The sequence below is a fragment of the Thunnus albacares genome, chromosome 8 (assembly GCF_914725855.1).
Source record: "Thunnus albacares chromosome 8, fThuAlb1.1, whole genome shotgun sequence".
In the NCBI taxonomy this organism is placed as follows: Eukaryota; Metazoa; Chordata; class Actinopteri; order Scombriformes; family Scombridae; genus Thunnus; species Thunnus albacares.
Genome location: NC_058113.1, coordinates 27339312 through 27354379, shown reverse-complemented (window position 1 = coordinate 27354379; position 15068 = coordinate 27339312). Strand labels below are relative to the sequence as shown.

The window sequence follows — 15068 nt, the reverse complement described above, 5'->3', positions numbered from 1 at the left end:
CAATAGAGCATGTTCAGGTGCTTTTGATTATGGCTTAAATTAGGTTTTTGGTCGCCTGATTAGCCAAAAATCTTATCCTAGAATATCACTTTTCTGTGATGACTTTTGTGTGATTGTAACTGCTCCATAGGGTGCCAGATGAAGCACCACACTGATTATTATGGAAAAGAATTCCTCAGGATTGATTACACAAATGAAAAATAAGACCTGAGCTGACACTCAATCTCAACTGGTGCTAACTACAGCCGCTACAGCAGCTTTTTGAAAGATCTGTCTAACTAACTAAATGTAACCAGGAGTGACTTGTGTGTCTGTGATGCCACAGTTAGGAGAGTTGAAGTGAAAATTAAGCCGTGGACAACCTTTTCCAAGTCTGCAGAGATTAAAACGATTTACTTTAGATATATTTCTTAGTTGTAGAGCATGACAGAACAATTTTATTTACTGGAGCATCAAAGCCTAAAACTCAGAATTGAAAAGAACTGAAAAGGATTAAAAGAGGGCAGGGCTTTAAATTCAAACGTCCAAGGTCTCTCTGAGTTTAGACGAGAGAGTCGAGTGGACAAGAGATCAGCCCTCCTCTGATGTTTGGGTGGGTGGTCACAGTCAGTCAGATATCAAGCCAGTCTGACATTATTAGAAAACAGCTAAAGAATACTGATGTTTCAGACTAAAACGGCTCACCACCTGGCTGACAATCAGATCTCCTTCACCCCTCTCTTGAATGTGTGTGCTCACAGCTGGCATTTTGCGATAATATGCCGTGGCACCCTTGACAACACCATGCATTAAGATTTCTATGCAAAACAATATGTAAATTGAATGATTATATAACATGAAATGTCTTTCTGAGTGATATACCCCGTGGGCTGGTGTGATATAACGGACAGCTATATTATCATACCTTAACAACATGAATAAAGGGGGGAAAAAAGCAAGAAAAAGCAAGCAAGCTCGGCCTCAGTTTGAGTGACAGCTGGTCACAAGCTCGGCGCACACAAGGGTCTTCAGCTCTCCAGCGCTGCAGTTCTTAGTCGGCTTCAGGTGCAGTAGTGAGCTTACACACACACACACACAAGTATCCTGTTGGCTCGCTTGTCCATGGGGACTGCTTCTATCTGCCATGAGATGATGAGAAGATTTTTAAGCCTCTATGAAAGGTTCACTCACCAAGCACTACTTCTCCTTAAGGTGTTTAAAACTGATGATTTCAAGCCAGTCAACTTGTCTTCTCTAAGTGTTTGATACGATGCATACACCATTAGTGTCAAGTATCTATATATTCATATAGTTCCCTATATAGTACGTGCATTCATTAGTATTCTAAAATGTTCCAGGAGTGTGTCTTGGTGGCTTTGGTGCAGAATGATGCTGTCAATTTTATCGCAAGACTTCACTCATTAATCTTTACAGTATATATCTGACCTGAAAGCTCAGTGATCAATGAAATCCTGATAATCTACACTATCTATGGTTCGCTGATAGATATATATCTGAAAATGCCCCTTCTGCACACTCACCTACGCACACTATGCAGTTCATTCTTGCGGAACAGATCAACAAAGCTGTTTTGTGCAGCGCCACATACTTGTGTTGCTGTTTAAGACATTTCACTCAGTGATGCAGCTCACACTTTGTATCTGTGTGTTTTATCCCTTACTGCTGCTGTGCGCCTCCACGGTATATTGGCACCCCTACCATGTGTGTATACAGTATTATCTGCTAGCAGCTGGCTCTGCAGTAAGTGCACATATAAATACAGTAACAGGTGTAGTGGGAAGAAAATGTGTAAGACATTAACATGGTGATAAATATAGATTTATATTGTGTTCTTTTAACATTTTATTTGATTCAGCATTACAGTAGCATTTGTAAGCTTGCATGAGTAGCATATTTAGGATTAGTAGCATATGTAGCATTTTGTCTGCAGGTCTTGAAAAGGTCTTGAAATATTTTAATTGACAATTCAATGTACATTTTACCTTCTCACCTTTCACCTGTAAGGTAAACCCAGCTGTCTTAAAGGTGCAGTATGCAGAATTTGGTGGCATTTAGCGGAACAGACTTGGCAGAAATGGAATATAATATTGATAAGGATGTTTTAATTAGTGTATAATCACCTGAAAATAAAAATTGTTTTGTTTTCATTACCTTGGAATGAGCCCTTTACATCTATGGAGCAGGTACGCAGCCACCATAGGTTCTCCTATATGCTTGGAAGGAGAGCGGAGGGGTATTCAGTTGGTTGTAGTCTTCACCCTCACTGCTAGATGGCACTAAATCCTACACACTTGTCCTTTAAACCTCTTATTATAAGTTATGAGGTCCAATATGAAAACACAATTTCCTGCCAAAGTTGAAACAGTTTTGGTTATTTCATATGAGAGATTTTGTGTATGTACTTCAGCGCACAAATCAGGAAATTGTGAAATTCAGTAATTTCAAATTAAGTAATAAAGTTATTAATCCCAGTGACGCTCTGTTACTTTTACACTTCGGGGTCGGCATGCTCTCTTACCAAGATTAATATTGTTTTCTCCTGATTAGATCCTTGCTTGTGTTGTATCAGCTCTCAGATGTATGTCGCTTTGGATAAAAGTGTCTACTAAATAAAATTGTAAATTGTAAATTGTAATTATAAATTCATGGAGGCTTGATATCAGTTTGGTCTTTGTGTACGGCTCACAGACTGTTCTGGAGGAGAAATGCGTCTTGTGGTAATTCCAAAGTTGTCTTATCACATGTTGTGTGTTCCTAGCTGGCTTGCTAACTTCAGCCACGCGTACGCCTACACTGAGGAGTCACCTGATGCTAGTTTTGTTCAGAATTCAAGTAAGTTGCTCAACACTGCCAATGATGCATTGTTATTACAGACATTTCTGTGCATGCGTTTCGATTTTACCTACAACGCAATTAAAAACACAACATTCCTATGGATCTTTTAATTTCACCATTTGGTTGGATAATTCTTTCCAGTTAACATTAAAAATGTCTCAATGTTTTTATGACACTTGCTGTCATGTTGATGTAGACATACACACACCACATCAACTCCTTTGACATTTTCCCCTAGGGTGGTATTAGGCAGATTTGACACATGGACATATATCCCTCTGGGAAATAAACTGCTTCATACAGCTGTTTAATACATTTAAACTCCCCCAGGACTCAGCATCACTCACCAGTCTCCACACAAGATGGCAGTAATTTCCTCACTGCAGTTTCCTTCGTTTTAGGCTTTAGTTTTCGCTGAGTATATGTGCTCAGTGACACCCTGCTTCACACTCAGTTACACACATTCACACCTGGCAGATGCCCAGTACAACCACAATCTTTTACTATTGGGTGCTTCACAGCTCTTCAGGCAGAGTTTTGGGGTGAAGTGTTATGTTCAAGCTTATCTCAACAGTAGCTGCAGGTGGGAGTGTTTCACATCTACTGTCCTACATTTTAACCTATGTTTTCTAGTTTTTTCACACGTTAAAACCTACAGTGTGTATTCGTGTCATTTGTGAGCATGAGGGATCTGAGTACATTGCATAAAAAGTATGTGAAGAGGTCTGAAATGTGTACAAGCAAAATTGTAAAGCTTTGACTGACACCAAGTCACTCGAGCCTTTGTATTACCAACATTAGAAACCATTAGTTTTCAATACATTTTTTTCTGTTGTACTGTAACATTTTGTATATCAACCGCTGTCAACTTGCAACTTGTTTGCTTCATTTTTAATCAGAATATCTCTTTAATGTCCCATATCAAAAGCTTCATTCAACTCTCGTCTTCTTTCAGAATATAAGAACATTATTGAGATTTTGAGAAATCAATTTGAAACTTGCTGAAGCAGCTAAAGGAATCACAATTTTAAAAATGTGCACATTTTACTAATGTGTGGGAAAGGTGTTAACTGATTTGTTCACACAAGATATAAAATGTTTGCACCAAATGAAAATGGGAGCTTGAATTAAATATTGTACTACTTAACAAGGCCAAGGGGAATATTTATCAAGCCTGTAACAAATTTCCATTGGGGGTGTAAAAATTTGCATCACCACAATTTTTCAATTTAGCAGACTAGGACTGAAGATGTTGATTAGCCCAACTGCAGTTTGATTTGGCTAAATTGAAGCACAATAAGATTTGATGCCGGTCTGGTGATGCACATTGTACATCTGGAAAGCAATGGAGCGCCAAAGAAAGTGCTGACCGTGAAATATTGATTGAAGAGAAGAAACTTTTGGAGCTGTAAGCATGTTTTCATGAGTTTTGAAATAGCTAGCTGGGAACCATACATGTAAATTTCTTTTGCCAATCCGTGTAGTAGAAGCCTAGATATTTCACTGGATAAGTGAAAAACCTGACCTGTTGGTGGTGCTAGATGAAGAGTCAGGGGATCATCAGACTAGGGTTCATCCACTGGACACCATGAATGCCTGTACAAAATTTCATGTCAATCCATTCAATAACTGTTGAGATATTTCAGTCTGAATCAAAGTGGTGAATCAACTGGCTTACAGACCAACATTACTTTCCCTAGAGCCACTGCTAGCATGGCTAACAATCAGGAAAGTCTGCCTTCTTGAGTGAGCAAAACCACCTTTTATTTTTGCTGTAGTTAGGGAGTAGGGAGACACACATTAAACGCATCAGTTTAGTCCCACTTTCAGTCTACAATAGATCCATGTTGTCCAGCATGAGCACAGTTCAAACAGAAAAGTACTGGAGACTCATCAAGAAAGGATTGTTGGATAACTTTAATTTATGTATCTCTGTACAAACCAGCATCCCTGCAGATACAAGTCCAAAGCACTTCTGTAACCTCTGGCTTGCCGGCAACTCTCATCATCAACCACCCAGGTGTGGATCATGAATAGCTTGCTAACAGCTGCTGTGGTGGTCTAATGAAGTAGATGTAGAGATGCACAAGCAAACCAAGGTGCTACAACCTTGACATCGCTGCTGGCGAGATGGCAATACGTCCGCCTTGACAAAAGAATAAAAATAGACCAGAGGAAGTGGTGGAGAAATGGCAAGGACAAGGTGGTTGGCATGACGACAGTAGTTACAGTACCACTCACTTTAGAGACGTTGTGAACTGAGACGTCAGTGCCAACTCGGTGACAGAAAGATACTGTGCAGATATTAATTTACTAGAGCATTTTTGAAGAAAATCTACTTTTTGTGCTTGTCAAAATCTTTGAGAGCTTTGTGCAGGATATAAAGACATCAAAATAGAAAACACTCTTAAGTTTGGAAGAATAATAACCTAAATGTCATAGTTAAACATCCCTGAAGTATAGAACATTACTAATATTTATGATCTAATATATCTAATATACACTGTAGTGTAGAACATCTGCAACATTTTTTATACTGAAAAGCTAACTTTATTTTTGGTTGATGCTGAAATTGGGTATGTCTGTGTCACCAAGTGTTATTACAATGTAATGAAGTGATGTAGATTAAATAATTGCACAGCTCAAAGCTTCACTGATGAATTCTGATGTGGGAGTGTTTTAAATTTAGTAAGCTGTTGTTCAAAAGACAGACAATGATGGGGGAGGTTACTGGAATTCAGAGTAAAAGTACTTTCTCTCTCTCACACACACACAAGACTTACCTGCAGATACTGTAGGTTACTTTAGTTTACTGTATTTTGGAGTAAATGTTGTGGCTGAAGCAGTCAGGTCATACTAAAGCTTAATTGTTTTTGTCAGTCAAACTAAATGATAGTTTGACTCTGTAAAATATCCTCTTTTGTAACTGTCATACCAGTTTTACGCTGAAGCATATTATCAACTGTCAGAGTAAAACACTAATCAGTAGCATCACAAATCATGCCCTACGGTGTTAGTAAATTTGGAAGTAATAATTTATCAATGAAAAAAGCGAAACAGGAAAAGATAGGGAAATTAAGGCATAAGTTGTTTTATGTATCAGCTCAACTTCATTTTATATTTTCCTTCCAGGCAAATCAACTTCCCAAATGAATAATTCCTTATCAAAGCAGATGATTGAAGCCTGCAGAGACAAAGATGAACAGCTGGACATAGTAAAGAAAAATTTACTCCTTTCAGAAAAGAGTTGTCTCCCTGACGATTAGCCATATATGACTACACATTCAAAAAGACGATTAGCAAAATTCTGGTGGCTCGGTAGTCTGCTATACAAACTGTGTTACAAAACCCTTCTTCATTATGCTCCAATTAGTTCTTCTCCCTTATCCCTCAATTTAGCTGAAAATATTTTGAGGACTAAAAATATACATAAGAGAGAAGAGCCTGAATTTGATCTATTTCAATGGACTTGCTCAATGGACTTTTATGTATTCGCGCAGGTCTGCACCTCACTGTGAGTGTGCACTTTGAATTTAAAATGTATTGATCAGTTATCTCATCAAACCCCAGCAGGTGAATCATGATCATTCTGGGTCTGAAAAAGTGTCGCTTATTGCGCTTTTCGTTTTAGAATACACAAAAGGCTGCTGGTAGCACCTTCATACTATTCACATAGGGCTTTTGTTAGCTAAATAACCCAGAGAAGTACTTTACTAAAGTTCTTGAGATCAGAAAAGAGACATCCTATAGACAGCTGCCTAACTCTGCATTATGAACTGACTGTTTGTGGGTCAATACTAGGGCAGTCTGCCAGAGAAATAAGTGAACTACTGACTCCAAAGCAAAGAAATGCATCTCCAGGACGGTAGTTAATGGGAGGCTGTAGGCTGTCCTGGAAAATAGGTCCTTAGACTTTTATGCTCTCATATCGTTTCAGCAAGCTTGTTTAGAGGAGTAGGCACTACTGCAAGGATATGCATTTGCTGCTTTCTTCAAATTGTTGGGGGGAAAAAAGTCATGCATCCTAACAAGAGAAAAATCAGTAGGTTTTGCAAGATTACAGTAAATTCAATCAGTGATATTACACTTGCAAGCTCTCCTCCACATTTTGAAAGAAGACAAATCATCCCTGATTCCAGTTTATCTCAAAGAATATAATAAACACCAAATTACAATAACAGTATATCAATGCTGTTTATTCTTTGATCGATTTAAAAATAGATTTAAGCCTTTTGCTTTATTACAGACAATTCATCAGAGAGAAGTCAAAGTGAGAAAAAATAAAACAGACCTTTTGCAAGAAGCACTCTTTGTGTTCACCCCTGAACAAATTAAAAATGAGAAAACTCTGTGGGATGAGCTTGAGTACAGTTCTCCCATAAATCCAAATGTATCTCAATGACAAATATCTCAAGATCTGCCCATCTCTATGCACCTACTGGTATGTGATATTACTTGCATTTCCCTTTCACTCTCCTCCCTGGTGATCTGTGTGTTTGTGCATGTGTGGTACCATTAGGCTTTTCAGTTTGTACTCAACAGCTCTTTAATTGAATATCTGCACATAGCAGTGTAATGCAGCCTGGGAAGAGACAGACAGGGGGGCTGGGAAAGGGAGGGAGGGGCCACAGGAAGAAGAAAAGGAAAAATTAAAAGAGAATGAGACGGGGAGGGAGATAGAAAAAGAGGAATGAGGATTGTGAGACAGAAAGTGAGAGAGGCAAAGAGGAGGTTGGTGTTGTCAGGCCAACACTAGCTCTGTCTCTCGCTGTCACCTGAAGGCTCTCTGCTGTTCTATGCTGATGCACAGTCTTCTTCACCCTGGAGTAAGATGTGGCTCTTTGTGTGTGTGTGTGTGTGTATGTGTGTGCTCAGCCTGACTCCTCAACACAGGCACTACAGTGTAGTGCCTATTTCTGCAAGCATCTTCGCTTCTAGTATGTGAGCCGTATGCACCTGCCTGATATGAAACCTTTCCACATGCATCACCTGTTTATAAAAGAGGCATGTCTGAGCCATGTCTTGTGCAGTATATACAGCACAATACTCCTACAAGTGTGTCTAATGCCTATACTTGTGTAGGTGGATGTGACAAAGCCAGCAATATGTTCATGTTGTTGTGCAGGTTTAACATATGTTAGTGCTCAGACAGTTTATTTGGTGCCTCACACCTTGCGATGAACGTTCTTTGCAAGTTCTCTTGGAGAGAACAAACTTCATAAGGATCTTAGCTTCCTTAGACTTAAAAAATGATCAGTTAAGATGTGCAGGTCCTCATTTTGGCATCTGTTTGCTTAAAGAACAACAGACTTTAATGAAATTTAGATGTGATCCATTGAAGCCATAATGAATCTCTGGCTTTCCTATTAATTCTTGGTTTGGCTTAGTGCCTTGAAGTGATAGTTTGGTTGCACTCAGTCTAGTTTTTACTGCTTACTTTGAGTTTTTTTTGTCAAAAAACATTCTTGTGTCCTCCATGACCTCCTTGACTTACTATCTAACAACCAAAATGATTCTAGAAAAAAAGGAAAATCAGTCAGACAAGTCATAGTTATTGTGAAAGCAGCACATAATGTCCCAACTGCTCTGCTGTGTATCTGAGTTGATTGCATCCATGATCTCTGCCCAACAATCCATTTCAGACTATAGAGTTGCATCACTTCCTTGAGGAAATTGTTCTCTCCAAGACAATTCAGGAAGATTGCTTCCCACAAGGACGAACCTAAGCATCGACTTGGCATTGTTGGATTTGATAGTCACCTCTTCAAATCCTTACACAACCCCCAGCAGCAGTTGGCGAGGTATTGATGATTCACAGATGACTTTGCAATAACTGGATAGCAGAAAACAAGAGCTGCAAAGATGTGGTTGTGTGGGTGGTTGGTGCACTGTTGGCAGGTGGCAGTATTTTAAAGGTTAAAAATGTAGGCTTTTATTTGGTTCTGATTTGAATCTACAGAAAGGCAAGGGAAAACATTTAAAATGATTTAAAAAAAACAATGGCTACTGTTGATGTGATCCTGAGGATGACATCTAAACCTAAAACAGTTTAAAAAATGCAGAAATTTGAAGCAGTGTGTTGCTAGAAAAGGCACATGACGTTCCCCTGGATAGTAGGAGGCCATTAACTGGAAGCAGCAATTCATTACATCATATATTTCATTATTCCTTTAAAAGTCAGCAAATGTGTCCTGGGCACCAATATTCTGGATGAGTTTCTTTCCCTTGCATGTCTGTCTGAATGATGACAGCAGCTCGAAAGATTGAAAGGTTCAATAATATTAAAAACAGCCATTTTAATATAAAGTGGAAAAACTTGAAATGATATTGCAGTTTCTGTTGACACCACTGGACTTTCTGGCCTTGAGACAGTAACGTATCCCCACACTTGTTGAGTCTTTAGTTTTTTTTTGGCATTTTAGCCTGTATTAAATAGTTGATAGTGTAGAAGTAGAGATGGAATAATGGGAGAAAGAGAGAGAGAACATAACATGCAACTAAGGTCCCCAGCATGAATCGAATTTTGGAAGTAAAATGATGTGCTCCTTAATCATTTGGCCAAAGAGTCGCATGTGTTGAATCTTGAATCCCACTGCAGTGTCTTGCTTTTGCAGCCACAAAACTGAATAAGAAACCGAAGCCAACAATGAAAAAAGAATCTACTGCCATGCCGTAGTATTTCATCCGTGTGGCAACATGGATATCTGTTGAGATATTTCAGTCTGGACCGAAGTGGTGGATCCATGCCACTACAGTTACTACAGACAGTTCTTCAGTAGCTAGTCTTCATTTTGGAAAAAGCACTAAAAATCTCTCTTAAAGCCAAATATCATACACAAACTCCCAGTTTTAGCTTGGCAATTAAACCCTAAAAATAATGCCTCCATGACTACATCACGGGTCCCACTGTAGCCAGCAGCACCATCTGGAGTCCTGGTGAGGACTGCAAAAAGAAGTGCCCTTGACTTCAGTATGTTGGAGTTTGGGGCGACCATGATGGATTGCACAGTAAAACACTGCTGTTTGAATGATGTAGCTATTTCATGATCTTTTTTTCCTGATCAAATTTAAAACCATCTGAAATGAATTCCATCCATTTCTGATGTGCACATCCCCACTGGCCAGACAGAGGTTAAAAAGAAAAAGAAATACCCATGTGCACATGCAGCCCATCCCACTCTGGCATCCTCTGCCTCATCATCATCCTGCCTTGGCATGAGGCCCAGCCAGGTGGCAGTGTGCACATGTCCTGTCCTCCTTGTTCAACCATCCATCATCCTGTCACAAAATACTAAAAGACTTTTTGAGTGGCACTTCCTACAATGCACCATACCACTCCCATCTTTCCATTTTCTCCTCCAGCTCTTCAGGGGTCTGGCTGTCACAGTGTGTTTCCTGTTACAACTCTTCTGGTTCCTTCCTCTCCTGTCAGCCTTAACCTGCCGTTATCTATCGGGCTGAAACATGGAGGCTGACACAAGCTGGTGTCTGCTGTGCAGTGGTTCCACTGGAATTGGAGTTAATGGCACTTTGTCAAGTTTGGGCTAACGGGGAACGAGGTGGGGGAGGTCTGGTAGACATGACAGTGTGAGTTTATGTCCATCACAAGCCATATGACCTGTGATGAAAGCACCGGTTCCCTGAGATTTATGAAAGGCTTTTGGTTGTTAATAAATTACTGAAATAAAGACTGTTTGCAGCCATAGTTTCTATAATATTCAAATGAGCCTAACAGGGTAAAGTAAAAAAGTAAAAATCAGCCTTTGGTATCATGGTAGTCATATGTGCATCAGAGATTCATGACATTAGTTAGCATTACATTGTTCTTTAGGAGTAGAAAGCAAAAACTGATTGCATAAGAGCAGGAGACCTCAGCAATCTCTCACCAACACAAAATGGCCATCTATTATAATGCAATAATTTTCTGCTATTTCCATTTAAATACACAAGAGACCACATGGTTTTAAAAAATGCTGATTTTGAGGCATTTATTAGTCTTCTATTTATCTCCTCTGGGTTTTAGACTGTTGCTCTGCATTTGACGACATCACTTTGGGCTCTACTAAATTGTGAATTAAAGTTTTCACTATTCTCTTGAATTTCATAGACCAAATGAATAATCAATTAATCGATAAAATAATTGGTGATTTCATGATGAATATAGTTGTTAAACTCTTAACAATACTATAGGTTTTTAATGTCTCACTCCCTGGGAGTTATCTGACTTTTGTCCTTAAAGGAATGGCTCAACATTTTGAGAAAACATATTTGCTTTCTTGCCGAGAGTTGGGTGAGAAGGACTCTTGTGTGTGCGCTAAACATGAAAGTACAGCCGGTGCCAGGTTACCTTAGCTTAGCATAAATACTGGAAACAGGATAACAGGCTAACCTTGCTCTGTCTGAGGGTAGTGTAGTCTGGCACATAACCTCCCATAGGACCACAACTTGTCATTTTCACACATAGATTTTTGTGCGGATTAAACAAATTAGATATAATGTGTTAATTAGTGAGCTTTAGAGGTGCTAAGTGAATTTATTTTACCATTGGACAGAGCCAGGCTAGCTGTCTCCACTTGTGTCCAGTCTTTGTGCTAAGTTAAAATAACCAGCTTCTATCTGTAGCCTCATATTTACAATAAAGACATTAGGGAGGTATGAATTTTCTTATCTAATTCTCAGCAAGAAACCGAATAGGCATATTTCATAAAATGTCAGACTATTGTTTAAAGTTGTTTTGTAGTTCCTTTGACTTTTAATAATTTTCTGACACAGTTATTCATCATTTGATGATTCATACTCTTGAAGTTCTCCAACTGCCAGTCCCCTCACATTGTCTATACGCAAAAAAATGACTTTTATTTAGAGAATCCTGGATGTCTTGCTCAAGAACACTTCAGCAGGGTGGGTGAAACAGCCTTCCTACTTAATACTAAGTAATGAAATACAGCAGTGTGATCAAGATTTGAAGCCAGACCTTTACACTTACATGACATGTATATTTGGCTGCTGAGCTACAAGCTTCTTGCAGTGTCTTACCATGCAAATTGAGAACTAGAGCAGTACAACATGACACGATTAATGCCTATAGGACAGGTTGACTGCCTGACTTGCTTACATATGGATTACATTGGTAGGAATTTGTGCATGTACTGGAGCTGTATAAGCTTCCAAATTAAATGTTGGTTTTAAGCAGACTGCACATGTAGCGACAGAAAAAGTGCTAGAAAGCAGTATATGAGAGAAGGCTGCAGAGACTCACATAGCAACGCAGCATAAGAAGAAGAAGAAGGAGCGACGGATGAGAGGAGAGGACAGAGGGAACAGGCGGAGGAGAGGAAAGATTACTACCATAGTACATCAGGCTTAGCTTCACATCCTTAATGGTAACCATGGAAATAATTATAGAGCAGACAGACAGACTGTGTGAGAGAGTGAGAGCCACAGAAAAAGGGAGGGAGAGAGAGAGAAAAAGACAACAGGAGTTGGGGAGAGAAAGAAATCAGTGGGGGGTAAAGTAGCTGAAATGTTTGCTGGAATCCTTAAACCCTGTCTCTGCAGTCTCTGGTGATTGGGAACTATTTGAAGATGGCATGAGCAGAGGAAATGGTGGAGGTTAAATCCATGTAAAGTCAGTTTAACCACCTCCTCAGCTGCGGAATAGAGTTTGGCATCTTTTTTGCCTGATAGGTGTAGTTTCACATATTTCCTTTGATGTGAAACACAAAAAGACAGGGTAAGCATTAATATCCACCACCTGCATGGAGGTCATATTATTTTTATCCACCTTTATATCTCACTGCGGATAAGGGACCCTGGTGCGGTGAGTACAGCAACAAAACAGTGTCATACAACGATGGTTAAAAAAGTTGCTTCAAACCCACAGTTGTCATGGAAACAGATCTGAGATACCCTTTACCCCTCTGTAAGTGCTGATTGCTTATCATTGCTGAAAGCCCAATCAATGGTGATGTCTTTAAGGCTGAAATTTAAAACTACTTGATGTTGCTTACATCACTTGTAAAGTCAGATACAGCCTACACTGAGATGCAGAATTAAGTGTTTGGTTAATTTACATAATTGGATGTATTGGCTGGCTGCTTGTTGTATGGATTTCTGAGCAATATTTATGCATTTGTTACTATGGAGCAGCATGTGATGTCATGGGACATTAGCAGGGGTCGTGCAAGGCTTGGGTATAGAAATTGACGTTGTAATATTTAATTTTGATTGGTCATGATTTTATTTTGCCTGTGGGTGTGTGACAGTACGGATGGGCAGGTGCCACACTGGGCTTTGTGGATGTCTTGTGTGAGTAATAACATGCTTGCATGCTTCCCACACATTTGCCCCTGGCTCTGAACTTCACACAGCACTGTGCGTGCATGTGTGCGTGTCAGCAGAAGGTGAAAGGGAAATAGAAAAGAGTGAGAGGCAAAGGGGAAAGGAAGAGAGGAATAAATAAATGAGGATGGAAGAGAAAAGAAAGTGATGAGGGGTTCTTGCAGGGTTTAAAATCACTCCAGGTCCCATAAGGATCCATCCAGCCCCACCCCTTCTAAACATCTCTCCCGCTCTCTCTCTCCCTCTCTCTCTCTTACACACTACTGGAAATACGGAGAGAGAGAGAGAGAGAGAGAGAGAGAGAGAGAGAGAGAGATTGAAAAACAAGGCATCAGTGCACTGCTGCGCCCTCCCTAAACTGTACTGCCGTCCACCTGTGCGGGATAATCTCCGTCCAGGCAGCAGACAGGAGACACTACAACGTACATCGCTTGCCAGGCGGATTACTTGAGGATGAGCCGCATTTTGGTGGGAAGGAAGACGAGGGACTAAGTTGCCATTACCGCCTCGTTTTTTTCTGTGCTGCCTGACAGCTACTGGCACACGTTCAGTTTTTAGGCATTGCAGTTTTTAGACTACTTTATTCAGTGGCGACTGCTTGTTTCTTAGCCACTCCACCGGCTCACTTCATTCCCCCCCCGCCCCCTCCATCTATCCACAACGATCTGTGTTTGGTGTTAGTCTATATTTTCTGGCTGCATTGGAAATTAAACCTTCCTTTTTTAATTTTCTACTTGCTCGCTGGCTGCTCTGTTGGAGGGGTCCGATGAGAAAATAGGCGCAGAGCGGAGCGCGTCTTCTCAGCCTGGCGCAGGCGGACCGACCTTATTGCGCACCGCACCGCTCCTTCACGCACTCATGGCCACGGACACGCACGCTCACACGCACGTGCACACACATGAATGCACATCCAGACACGCAGCTTCATTTTCTCTCTGCGTGCATACCTAGCTTTTGATTGCAATTGAACAGCAGAGTTTTCCCCCTCAGCCCAAAGCAGAAACGCGTTCACTTTTCACCCATTTGGCAAGTTCATTTTTGACATGCACAAGGCGGAGACCCACTAAGAAAACCATCGCAGAAACATTCCCATCTAAAAGATGAGAGAAATTGGCCTCAGCGGATCTTCCGTCGGTTACCGGAATTGCGAGTGCAGGCTCGGGGCGGAGGGCACCGGGGAGAGAGGACAGGGAGAGGCCGGGGAGGAGGAGCTCTCAGCCGGACTGCCCGCCGCGGAACAGCCGCTGCTGCCGGTGATAGAGAAGCAGGCTGCTGCTGCCGGGGGGAGGCGGGGGGAGGATGAACAGTGCCTCAGTGTGAAATTATAACACTCAGCTGGCTTTGGGAGTGTTTGTTTTTCTGTCGTTTTACCTCTCACTAATTAGTCTGAAGATGCGACATAACGAACAGTGGCCTACTTAATAACTGCCATCCTGTACTCTTATCAATGTGGCACTTTTGGGTCAGCTTAAAGGTAAATTCAGCACTTTGAAGAAGTAAAGGCCTGCAGTTGCGAATTTACCTGTGCAGTATCCTCTGAAATGACATCCTCTCACCTACAGGTCAAACTTTATGTAATGATTGTTATTTCTTAAGAGCCTAACGTGTTTGTAGTTGAAGAGTCAGATCTACCCAAAAGAAAAATCATAACAGTATTCCTATAATCTTATAATAGAGGGACTTTACGTGTGTCTGTGGTGCTAAGTAGTGAGTTTATGGTCACCATATTGCACTTGATGGTATTTTTATCTCTTAAATATTAGGCTACTAGGTTATAATATTTCTTTAGAATATTCTATATAAATATATAGTTTTCTGTGATATTTGTATAGTATTGTACGTACATTTATTATAAGACCACTGTAGTTCTTTTTCTATTATACCTTAAGAGT

The 15068-nt window shown here is 40.3% G+C and overlaps 1 protein-coding gene across 1 annotated transcript in view; it reads left to right on the top strand.

Moving 5' to 3' along the window:
- Positions 1-15068, top strand: part of syngap1b (synaptic Ras GTPase activating protein 1b) — a 131839-nt gene that overhangs the window by 57240 nt on the left and 59531 nt on the right. The window lies entirely within an intron of this gene.